This window comes from Lissotriton helveticus, chromosome 5_1, assembly GCF_964261635.1.
Source record: "Lissotriton helveticus chromosome 5_1, aLisHel1.1, whole genome shotgun sequence".
Classification (NCBI taxonomy): Eukaryota; Metazoa; Chordata; class Amphibia; order Caudata; family Salamandridae; genus Lissotriton; species Lissotriton helveticus.
The window spans coordinates 972683098-972696759 of NC_136065.1; positions in this window are offsets into that span (position 1 = coordinate 972683098).

Consider the following 13662-nt stretch of genomic DNA (forward strand, 5'->3'; position numbering starts at 1 on the left):
GCTCAAACAAATACAAGTTAAGCGCTACAGTTCTTAGGCGCTACACGAAGCTCCAAGCGCCTGAAGTATTAACTGCTCCGTTTTCTCCTCCTTTACACGGTTTTCTGTTTTCAGGAGTCAAAAACACTGTTTTTTTCGTCCACCTCCGAGAGTGAGGAATGAGCTGTTCACGCAGCTCTCCACGGCCGCCATCTTGCCTCTCTCTAGGCAGAATTAAGTTATTGATGTTTTTTATCAATGAAGATAGAACTTCTTGTAGTACGCCACTGAAAGTCGGTTGTGACATACCACCAAACACCCTACTTTCATTTACCCACCACGACCACTGATCCAAAACATTGGAGATTGAAGATAGTCAGTGGAGGAGAGCTAACAACTAGCAAGCATTCATAGCCCGAAGGCCCAAAGACGGATCTCGTAATCCTAAAATACCATACCCAGGGTGTAAATACCCTACACCGTATGAAAAGGAAGTGTGAACAGTGGTGGGACGCAAATGTACATTGATCACATCGACGAAAGACACCAAAGCAGTAGTTACAAACATTTCCTGGTTTTGGAAAGTACTCTTGCTTGGAATCCCAGAGGATAAAGACAAATAAGGAAAGAGAACAGGAAAGCTGAGGCAGACAGAGAGAGCTCAACAGAAGCATGGACACCTGACATTGTGGTTACAAACAGTTACTCAAACATGTCACTATCCAATGAAGTATCTGGTCATGAGACTACCCAAGTGGAAGAAACCGGCCCACCAACATGGACCTTTGGGGAGCCAGGAGAGAAACAGCAAAAATTATCAGCTGCAACTGCACCCCCAACCCAGCTCGAATGTGGGACTAAGTCAGAGCTGCTGCAATCCCTGGACCGAGGGATTAAGGAGATGATGATAGAAATCATATCTTTAAAAATCACATTTTGTTTCTTCTGATTAAAGGCTAAAATAACCCGTAATGTATTGGGAATTCAATCTTCCATGTTGTATTATGCATAATTCTACACCTCTAAGTGTTGATGAGCAACGTTTTGCAGGCACTTGTTGAATTTAAGTAAAGATTGGAAACTGAAAATACTACAGAAATGTGGATTACATAACAGATTACTTGTGGAATAAATTGCTATGAAACAATGGATGAGAATTGTTTTACTCTATTGGAAGGTTCATACATTGTTGCTTAACTGTGCATCCTGGGATGGTGTGTCTGACAAGACTCCAGCTAGTTATGCATACCACCAGATACTACCAGAGTTTATCGGATGGATCCTGTTGCCACAAAAGGAAGTACAGACATGGTTTTGACAATTGGTATAACAAATGTGGGATTTCTGTTGTGAGGCTGAATATCTGGCTGCAGTTGATGACATAAATCCAGTATAGTTTACCTAGTCAAGCTGAACGTCTTAACTAGATCCCTTTCTTCCATTGAAGCAAGGTCTGGAAATGGGCGGTACACCAGAGGCTGTCATCTCCTTACTCTCCCAGGGTTTATATGTCTGCATTGTAAAAACATGTGAACATGTTTTACATCATCCACAGCAACATATTGGCAGCGTAATACAAAAGTCATGTATTTTGACAAAATGTACATTGTTTAATACGTATTTTGAACCAACATTTACTTAATGTACCTTATCCATCACAAATTACATTTATGGCTGCAGGTAGGTGGAATCCTTCTGCATGGTTACCCCCACTTTTGTCCTGGTGGTAAGCTGTTTTTGACTAGTCTGACTGGGATCCTGCTAATCAGGACTCCAGTCTCTCTGCTTTCTCCCCAAAATTGTTATGTTCAGTACTTAGGTATAATCCCATATAATTTCTGTCCCTAGTATATGGTACTAAGGTACCCAGGGCATAGGTACCGCAGGGGTCCCCCATGGGCTGAAGCATGCATTATGCCACCCATGAGGGACCACTCAAACTGTAACTACAGATCTGCCATTGCAGCCTGTGTAAGCTGGTGCTTACACCACTTACGAAAGATTTAGGTTTCCAATATCTAGAGTCACTGCACTTAAAACCTATAAGTCACCATATAGCAGGCCTTATCAATCCAGAAGTCAGGGTGCTTGTTTGTAAGAGTCAGGGTGCCCCTGAATGAGCAGGACACCCCTAGAGCCTACAGAGTCCTTTCTCCCGGGTTGTAAGTGAAGCAGCCATTTACCATATAGAGAGGCACTGCATAATTACGCGATAACCATGTCGAAATTGGCTGCAACGAATCCTAACTTGTTTGGTATCAAACATGTTGGAATCATACCCCCACACCGTAAACGATGGGGGGGGGGCATGTTTCCAAGCACTGGAAGAGCCCTCTGTTATGCTCTCAGTGCTCCCGATACCAGTCTTCTGACCCGGACAGCACAACATGGCTGCTTCTGACCAGAGACACGATTCTGCCCTCCTGCTGCTGAGCCAAGCTCGAGCAGGGGAAGGCAGAACAATAGGTATCCTATCACAGGGAGGTGTGACCACCTCCCAGACAGGATTTAGTGTATTGGGGCAGGGTAGGTGCGCTTGCCAGCACCTCTCAGTATGCATGAGGGGCACATTTGGTGCCTCCTAGCATAGTCCAGTTCAAATCAGCTTTGGGAGCCTTAGGCTCCCACTCTGGTGTGAAACTCGACAAATGACATGGGAGTAACCTTCTCCCTGTCCAAACCCAGGGGTGGGGGTCCCCTGAATTGTCCCAACCCTTTTTTTAGGGTACCTAAAGGGCTTACCTGGGTGTGTGTCCATATATTTGTCGTGTGACACTATTTAATTCAGACACCACTTCAACTTTTACCGTTTGGGAACTCTGGACTTCACTGAACTTTGTTTGGGCTCGATTTTGTTCCCCTTTCAGTCTGCTGCATTGTCTGTGCCTCGGCACCATACAGGAACCGTCCAAGGCCTGTTGGCATCCAAGACACCTGAAGGAATATCTCTTGAAGTGAAGGAGTAACTTCCTTGCATCTGCAGGCACTGGAACTAAGCTGACCAGTCTGCTGATCCTGAACTCCTACGGCCTGCGAAAGGCTCAAAAACACAGGTGGTGGTTCACCACAGCTCTCGAGGCCTGCCCTGCCGTCTCACCAAGTTTGAAGCCAGTACCCCTCGTGGGAGCCGCAGGAACTGAACGCCTGTGCACCTCATTGACTTGCTGTTGCAAAGGCTTGTTGGCTCCCTTCCACCAAGATCTCAGGCTTCAAGTAGCTCCAACCCCAAGCATCCCCAGTGAGCAGAATCTTCATCCACACCGCATCATTGGCACCGTGGCCTGAATGTTTTGGTGAGCTGCTTGAGGTCCTCTTTTGACTCCAGTGCCTCTGGCCTGTGGGTCCTGTTGTGGCTCACCTTTGTTTCTTTTGGGCTCCCCTAATTGCTCAGGGTCTCCCCAACTCCCCTGTACCTTGCGTGTCCCGACATTGCACCTTCTTCGACTTTTACGTTGTTTGCAGTTGTCAAGGCTTTTTGGTGCTCCCCATGGACACCAACCACAACTCCTCTCGACATCCGACAAGGGAAAGCTTGTGCATGGTGCCTGGTCTTCCTCAGCATTGCCTGGTCCTCACAGCTGCAGAGTTAAGGTCACCATAAACTCTCCTACAACTCCGACATAGGTGGGCATTCATCTTCTAGGACTCCTGGTCACTCCTGAGTGACATAGACTCTGTCCCCTCTGCTGCAGGTACTTTTCTACTTGAATCCACCTTCAGATTACACCGGACACTTTCTCCTTCTCCAGAAGCAGCACTTTCCTGAAGTCCTCCATTGGCTTCGATAGCGGGTTCCGACAACACGTCACACCTGTGCCCAGCTTCCCTGGTTTAGGTAATATGGGTACTAGGGTATCCACAGGTGGGGTGGCACTCCAACCTTCGGTCTTCCACTGGGTTTCTTCATGGTCCACTGGGAAGGGTCCCTAATCTTTCAAACTGCAACTGTGACTTACACGTTGATTTCCACAGAGAATGCAGTTGGGTTCCCACACTGCATACGATCTCTGTGGTGCTCCTAGTCTCTCACCTTGGGTGGTTCCTTGGGTCCCCAGCACTTCTATGTCCTCTGGACATTGTTTTGTCACGATTCATGGTTATTATACCACTTTCTTAGTATATAGTTTGCTCCGCCCAGGGGTCCACTGTGTATACCGTGCTATTTACTTGATTGCGATGCAAAGTATTGTGTGCTTTATGTATATCCCTGGGTAGGAGATATTTGTACGTATTAGTGAGTGTTAGATAAATAAATACATATTTTTTGTAAATACATTTTGTGGTTCTTTTTCACTTAATCTATACATATAAGATTGCATTCTGTTAAAACTGGCTGCTTTACACTCCTTATGGAATTGGCCTGAAGGATGCTCTCCACAGCTACCACTTAGAGAGCTTTATAAGGTTGTCTAAGACCTCTTAAATCATCATAAGGGTTGTCTGGACTGTTGCTTACATTAGTGGACATCATATACCAGGCCAGCCTCTCACAATGGCCTTAGTATGAATCTGAAAAATAAATGTGTAAATAATCCATTTAAAGTGTATTATTTACACTTTTATGTATTTTTGAGTTTTTCCTGAAAAAATAGAGTCAACGGAGGTGTATACACCGCTGCCCTAATACTGCGTTTCAGCACAATAATACACTAAACATAAATGTTTCTTTAACCCCTCCACCACGGGGCTCATTCCCCTGCTGAGCTGGGGGGAGCGCGCAACGCAGCGCCGCGCCGTGGTGCTCATGACGAGCTCGGCTCGTCATGCAGCACAGGGGCGCTGTGCTCATGACGAGCTGAGCTCGTCACCACCACGCCCGTTCCAATGGAACGCCCAGCACAGCAGGGGAATTATCCTCGCGTGGGCGAGGCGCAATGGTCATGACGAGCTGAGCTCGTCATGAGCACGTAACAGGTTAAAAACAAATATGTGTCTAGCATGCCGTGGAGTCAAATTCTTGACAGAAGCAAGAAAACTTTTAGAACCAATAGAACAGGAGGACCATCCAGTTGGTGGGCAAACAGGGCCAGCCTAACCCCAGGACAACACAGGCCCCGTCCCTAAACAAAACAAAGGCCGAGAGACAATCATTTTACTAAATTTTAATAAACTTTGTATCGTTATTTTATCATGCGAATTTTGTAACAATTTTAACTAATTATGCAAATAAAACTTTGACTTGACTTGAAATATGTGTCTATCAAAGTTTGATTATATGAACAAACTAGCCCCCATTTGCAGTGATGGTGATGCACTTAACAGTCACTAACACACTAGCCTGAAGTCCTAAATGGCGGGGACTTGTCCTCGCTGACAGGCCATTTGGAATCAGACGGTGGCGGAGGAAGTTGACCATGCAGTGGGCGTTAATCTCCACAATGGACAAACATTGGTGAAGGTAACAGTAGAAGCCCAATGGCTGTATCCATCTCCACTGAAGATCAGGTACATAGAGTACATGTACGCAGCGGTTGGAAAAAAAGCTCACTTGCCACCTAACACTGCTGCTATTAAAACCTCCTCACTTTTGCTGCTGCGTCTCAATCATGCCAGGTCTAACAGATAAAAAGGGCCCCTGCCATCATGCCAGAGGAGCTGGAGTTGCTGGCAAAGGAGGTCCTCTCCCTGTATGGCTAGCTCTATGGCTCATCAGAGGTACAGGTACATGTCTGGCATACATATGTGACTCTGTCTAACTGGTTCTTGTCCATTTACACAGGCTGCAATGTCCCTTTGCGTTCCAGAGTGAAGTGTACTGGTGTACTGGTTGATGTTAAGTGTCAGATAATGTGGTCCTTACATAGGTCAGTGATGTTAGGGATTTGTATGCACTCTCCAATGTCAAATATACACTTTCAATATGTGTTGTGTGCTTAAAGCCCTAGATTCAAATTGGTGCATATGAAGAGATCTATGCATGTATACGTTTCATGTACTTGTAATAAGTTGCCAAATAACACCATGGTCAATGGTAAACACATCATATACTCTTTACACCTGGAGATATGTATGTGCGGTGTAAAAACACTTTAAAATGTATATAGTCCCACAAATCACTCACCCTAGATCAGGGATCTCCAAAATGTTGTTTGGGATCTATCAGTAGCTCCCAGACTTCTTCAAAGTAGCACACAGACTTGAGGTCCTTTACTGGATGGGCTCAAGGTGACCGTTGTAATGTTGAAGTTGAGGAAAGGCGATATTTATGTGATATCATGATCATCAGGGGGTAGATAGCAAGGCTTGTCATTGAACAGTGCTCATTCAGAATCATGGGCCAGCCAGGGTCTGAGTCATAGGGTAACACAACTGAAGTATAGCTGTCAAGAACATATATCATTTGCAGGTCAAAATTTGATGTGTGCCTAAAATATGCGCCTGAATGCTTTTAAATGGACAGCAGTTGGTAGTAAGAGTTCCCTGACTTCTTGAGCTAACAATTCTTTTCAACCTACTCACATTTGAAAGAATGTCATGTTCAAAGTTCAGGCCCCTTGTTCCCAGTGGTCACTATTCACTGAGCCATAACTATTAATGTGAAGCCTTCTGTGTTCACAATGTTTTGCATTGATCAGATGTAGGTCACATCTCAGATTATGTAGGAGCCCCTGTCACAGGCTTGGATTTGTGTGTTTAGACCATGACATGGGATGAGGATGGGCAATAGGTCCCTACTAAAGTGGGTATGAGGAGACTGGTTTAGGACAGCATGGGACAATATACATGCTGTATGGTAACTTATGAGTTATACTACTTATAGCTGTAGACAATTATTGTGACAACAATACAGAAAAACAAAAAGTCACAATGCCATTGTTTATTCTTTCTTTTCATGTAGACATACCGGTCAATGCCCATCAAAAGCACAACATATGGAAGGCCATCACCAGGAAGGTGCGGACCCTGGTGGTCTACAGGTGGAGCAGCATCCATTGCCGCAAGAATTGGGAGGACCTAAGGTGCTGGACCTGTAAGATTGCTGAAGTCCAGCTTGGGAAGTCCTCCCAACGTGTGAGGGTTGCACGCTGCACCCTGACCCTTCTAAAGGCCTGTGTTCTTACAATGGACTACCTGGAGCTTGATGGGCAGCTGAGGGCCCAACAGCAGATACAAGGGTGTAAGTTCTTATCAGAGTGTAGGAGACTGGGACAGATGTATAAGCAAGGAATCTTGGTTTGTTTCGCAATACAAAAATTCTACTTAGTTGCACAAGAAAACAGATATATAAGGTTGTGTGGAGTCTTCTGGAAATTATTAAGGGTTGGTAATCTTTCTTCCATGTTTTTCTTCCTAGGTCTTCAGAAGTTGTGGATTCCCAGCAATCTTGGATAAGAGGAAAAGGTAGCGATGAGTATTTTATTCAGGGAATACCCACATGCTTTCCTGTCACCATTCACCTCGGTGCACAATGTAATAGAAGGAGAAGAGTGCAAAGAATGTTTTTAAACAAAATGAGGAGGAGGCAAACAGATATCTTCACTGTGCTCCTCTGGATGTTTAAACAGCCCTTTCGTTTTGTTTATTCCACCTTATGTGTACCTTGTCTGTTTAACAGTATTGAAATAAAGGAACTTAACACTTATAAATTTGGCCTGACAAAATAAACAAGATAATCGGTCTGCTTTGTATTCCATCTGCCCCAATGCCTTCTGGGAGATGTAGTATCAGTATGCGGGCCTTAGGCACTGTTTCACGGGTGAAATACAACAATATGAACGAGTGTCACTTTTCTCATTGAAGGGAACCCTCACAAGTACAACCATTCCCTCCCTATTCCACTTCCGTCCTCCCTCTTAGTTCAATCACCAGCATTCTGGCTTCCGAATACTTATACGCTAGCGGCTACACAGCATCCTCCAGAGCGGTCCACCAATCCTTGGTCCAAGTTTCATCTTCCTTGCCTTCGAGGGTGCTTATGTTGTGTTTATCTTGTCCTACGTCTTCCCCACCAGACTCCTGGGTGGTTGTGTTCTCTGTGGCTCCACAGCATCTTCAAGAGTGTCCTTCGCTTCTCGGATTCCAGGAATTTCCTGGAACTACTCGTTCCACCAATCAGTGCCCTTTTCCACTCTCCTCACTTCCTTTTCCCCCGGCCATTTACCCCAGTATTAGTCTGTCTCCATTGTGGTACCTCTTGCCTGTTTAAAGAGACAGCAGTCTGAGATTGTTTGGGTTACGGCAGAGCGAGCTGTTTTAACCCTTCTTTCTTTTCTTTTCCAGGTATTCAGACGTCGAGGGAGCAGACTGCAGGGACGGCATGGCAGAGTACCAGTAAGGGGGGTCCCATTGACTAATGCTCTCACATCCCTCTTCCCTTACTTTTGTAATACCAAGAAACCTATCATGGGGATATTGGACAGGTAGACAGCATTGGTTTGATGGATTCTTTTCCTATGGAGGGTTTGAAACTCAAAAGCTTGTAGGGTCAGAAACCATTGGTGAATGTGTGAATATTGAATTATTACTTTTGCTACGTGCCATCCCTCCAAAGGAATTTGTTCTCATAGTATCAAGATGGGATAATCCCATTGAACGGGCTTCATATTGACTTAAAAAAAGAATTTGACCGGCAATCGACGTAGCACAAGAAAAATACAGAAAACAACCAAGTCCTGGTCCTGAGGAGATCCCCTAATTTTGTAGGGGGTTTGAAAGGCAAAGGACATCCGCAATCAAATTAACAGTGCTTTAGAGAGATTCATAATATATCAACTCTCTTACTTAAAACATTTAGATCTAGCGGCCCCACGGCACTTAACACTGGCAGCATATAGTATGTATATCAACAATAATGGAATACTCAGCCAAGTGTTCGTATGTTTTGAATGAAGAACTGGTCTAAGAAAGGTTATTTATTACTTCACAGGGAAGAATTCATTAGCTTGTTATTATATGGTTTCTTGTATTGTTGTAATATCAAATGTGTTTTGATGTGTACATTTGCAACAATTCAACAAAAACGTTGACAAAAACAAAAAAGAAAAGTGAAATAAATCACAAGTGCTTATGAATTAAAAACACTGGTCTTTTTGTTTTGAGTAAGTAAAACTGTGGCAACTAGATACTTTGTTAGTTTCCCAATCCATCCCAACAGGGCATGGTTAGTGTAGAGGGTAAATTCCTGACCCTCCAAATAATAATGCAAAGTGTTAATGTTCCACTTAATGGCTAGAGCTTCCTTTTCAATGGCGCATACCTTTTCTCCCATGGGAATAGTTTTCAGCTAATATTGATTATGGGGTGTTCTTCTCCCTGTTAATCCTGTTGGGAAAGTACAGCCCCAAACACTGTATCCGGGGAGTCCGTTTGGACTATCAAAAGTTTTTTTTATAGTTAGGGCTGATTAAAACTGGTTCAAATAAAAGCACATTTTTCAGTGTTTCAAAGGCACCTTTTCACTGCTGTTGAAGGATGTCATAATTCAGCTTTTGCTTTGGAGTTTTTTTTATGGAGGTCTGTCAAAGGGGCGTCAACTTGTGAGAAACAAGGTATAAAGTGCCTATAATAGCCTAAGAGGCCTAGGAAGGCTGGTAATTCTTTCTTGGTGCTGGGCATGGATATTTTGAATATAGTGGCCACCTTTTCTGTCTGGGGTCTGATATGTCCTCCATCCAAAAAGTACCCTAGATATTCTACAGTTTTGGCTGCAACATGCTTTTCTTTGGGTTAACCTTTAAGCCACATGAGTCTAAGGTGTGTAGGGCCTCTTGTAGAATATCCATATGTTGATTCCAGGTTTTGCTATATACGGCAATATCATTGATATAAGAGGCAGAGTACTGGGTGTGGGGTTGAAGGATCGTATTCATGAGATACTGAAAGGTAGAAGGAGCACAATGTAACCCAAAAGTGTAATACCTTAAAATGATACAAGCCTCTAGGTGTTGAGAATGCAGTTTTTCCCTACCTTGAGCTCTAAGGGGCACTTGCCAATACCCTTCATAAAGGTTAAGGGTACTGATATATTGTGTTTCTCCTAAGCTTTCTACCATCTCATCGACTCGGGGAAGAGGATAGGCATCAAATTGGGAAATTGTTTTTTTTATAAAGTTGATGCAAAATCGAACAGATACCTCTGGTTTAGGCACCAGGACTATTGGGGAATTCCATTCACTGGTGGAGGGCTCAATAACTCCTAACTGGAGCATCTGTTTTAGTTTGTTATTGATTAATCATATGATAACCCCAGGAGGGGTGCGTAGATCATGTTCAACAGTGGTGGTTCTACCTGGGAGTAGAAAGAACACTCTAGACTGAGAGTGTAACTTCTACATTAATTCTTGTCTGAAGGGGGCGGTTAAATCAGGGTCTTTGCTCTGTAGTAAAAGGAGCACTTCCTCTGCGGCTATTCCTGCTAACACTGACAATGGGTTCTCCCACTTCTTTAAGAGATTAATATCATATATCTGTGATGCTTTCTTACAGGAATCAATTTCAAAACGATAGGTAACAGGAGTTACCTTTGCAAGAACTTTGTAAGGACCCTGCAACTGCCCCAATAATTTGTAGTCAGATGAAGACATCATTATTAGAACATGTTCTCCTACATCAAAGGCTTTTTTAATCGTTTTTTTATCATATTGTCCCTGTTGTGATATTTGAGCCTTTTCCAGGTACGGTCATTACAATGCTCCTGATTTGGCTTAAATGGGTTTCCAACTGGGCTACATACTCTGACATGGGTTTGATTCCGTCTTCCTCAGTTTCCCATCCTTCTCTTGCCATATCTAATAGAGAACGGGGTAGGCGACCATACATGAGCTCAAAGGCAGAATAACCGGTACTCTTTTGGACTTTACTTTATATGGCAATAAAGCTAAAGGTAACACATATTCCCAATGTCTACTTTTGAGATTCAACAGCATTTTTTGAGTATTTTTCAATGTAGCATTATATCTCTCCACAAGACCTTCTGTTTGGGGGTGATAGGCAAATGTGTGCATTAGGGTGACCCCCCATCATGTGACACTTGACACATCAACTTGGAGATGAATGGTGTGCCTTGATCCATTAGAATTTCTTTTGGAAAGCCTATTCAGGCAAAGACTTCGATCACGGATATAGCAACACTCATGGCACTGGGGTTGGGTAATCAGCCGGTTCTAATACATATCTACACCCACTTCTAGAGGGTAATAGAGGTCCTATAATATCCATTCCCACCCGAGTGAAGGGATCCTTGTAACACTGTCAGACTCAAATCCCTCAGGGTCGGGTCGATGCTCAATAAGTGCAACTCTTGGTTCTTTATTCTGAATAGCTATTACAGCACAGACATTTAAGGTGGTCAAGTTAGAGAAGGAAAGGGAGGAACAGCTGGGAGAGAGACATGTAGAGGACAACAATAAAGAGATGCAATTACACTGACACACAATAGCTGCCTATGCGTGTAGTATTCAATACCCTACTTTAGGTTTATTGCCTGTAACAAAACAAAATACATTTTAGCTGTCTCTTTGGTAGTTTTCCAAAAGAAGTAAAGATACACATTTCTCTCATGTGTATGTACTCTTCAATGAAGCTGTAATAAGAAAAGACCACTACTCTAAACCTATACAGTTTCTCCTGCAAAAAAATAATATCTTTTAATTGAAGGATTTATTACCTACCAAAAATGTATAGAATGCATTGCCTCACAGGGGAAGAACCATTTCCTAGGACTCAACAAAACCCAAGTTAAAATGGCAATAAAATAATGTAATAAACATCACCAAAATGAACTGGAGCTTGCTTCAATATCAGAATGCTAACTTGTTCACCTTTGTTTTATATACATGTAGCAGTGTATTTTCCCAACACGTACCTTTTGAAGCACACACAAAGCCTTGTGTATTTTGAATTCCAGCAATCATTAGAATGCGAAGGCGGACTAAATTATCAGTAAAGTCTGGAATATTCTTCAACGAAACGTAATTAAATATATTAACAGAAAAACTGTCATGTTCCTAAAGCAAATATCCTTGAATCCAATAAATTATTAAAAAGGAACAGAAATTCCAGGATGTTAACAATCCTTGCCACCTTGATCTCTCACAAAGGTCACGGAATAGCGGAGCTCTCACAAAGGTCACAGAACAGCACGGACGCTGTTAATATAATTGAAAATGTTCCCAATGGCAGCGTAAGGAAATGTGCAGCTGAGTATTTACCTCATTTGGAATGAAACGAAAGGCCGGAAAGGAAAGAGGGATTATGAAGAGTTGGTGCATTGCACCCTTACCACGCAGAACAGTAAAACAGCCTCCCTCAGCATACCGAACAGGTTATCAGCTGTGAATAATCTGCACTTGCAGTCATGTGGAAGCGCTCTTTATACTCCTTCTGTTTCAACTCAAATGCGACCAATCAACTCCAGTTTTTACCGAGTACAAACAAAGGCTCATGGGAATTGAAGTTTAATCCCCGCTTAGACACATAGGTGCTACCTGCTTTACAGAATTTGTAAAACGTTTCATTCACCACCTTGAGAGTACATAAGACAGATTCACCAAACGCTTTCTTCTCGAGGAAAACGTAAGGTTGTTGGAAAGGGACATTATTAGTTTGATCCTGAAAGCATTTAAATTCCTACACCTGAGCTTGTGCGTAACATCCCTCTATTATAGCCAGGGACAGTAGAGGGACCTTAGTGTGTTTATATCTCTATTCTTTTGACAGATAGGACATTCTTTGCAGTATTTTTGCACCTGCTGGAAGATACTGGTCGCTGGCTGTTCACCCTACAACAGCCGGTTTTGCCTATCCCGCCAGCAACATGGTTGAGATTTCCTGCCAGTGAGGGTAAGACTGAAGCAGTCTTTCGTCTATGGACTCACTAACATCTAAATAAAGTTAGCGGACCACCAAGTAGGTGGGCGGGAAGATCTCTTAAAAAGTGATAGCAGATCTGATTCCTCCAAGTTCTAAATAAGGCCCTAAGTTTGTCTACATTTTTTTGGTAGAAAGGGCTTTCTATTTTAAAGTTATAGTGGTTGACTCTGTGAAAGGAACCTTGGCTAGTACAATAATGTTGACAGTGGCATCGTCTACACTTAGGGCCTATTCACTGTGGCACAGTTGTGGCAATCTGGCCACTGCAGCATGGTGGTCCGTCCGCCGGATTACAATTTGGGTAATTGGATCGCCATGGCACTTGCTGCTAACAACAGGGATCAGAGATTCCTGGCATTGGCGTTGCGGTTTGAGGGTCGCTCCATATTACGACTTTCCTCATCACCAGTGGTCTTGAGAGAGCGCCATTTACGGTGAAATTTGTAGGGGCGCAGCATATGTACAAGTAGTCAGCACCCGCATATATAGAGGCCTGTTAATCATAGTTAGATGCAAAGTATGAAAAGTGCTAAAGTGAATTGGTATCAGAATATGTGCAGAGCCAACGTTACAAAGTGCAATCCATGCTTGCTGACATATATAGATGCTTTTAAAATGAAACCTTCTCCTAATGCAACGTGTGTTTAACAATGCAATAGAACGTGAGATCTGCTTTATCTGAAACGTAACGAATTACATATATATATATGATTTGCTTAAAGTAGAAGATGCATTTACTGTCTAAGGTTTGAGGCCTAGTGAACTAAGAGAACAAGTTAATGTAAAACGTTGGGCCTATAACACAAGCAGAGGCCTAGTTAATGGAAACGGTGCAGGCCTGTTGAGAAATGTCTTGCTTAAACATTGAGCTGT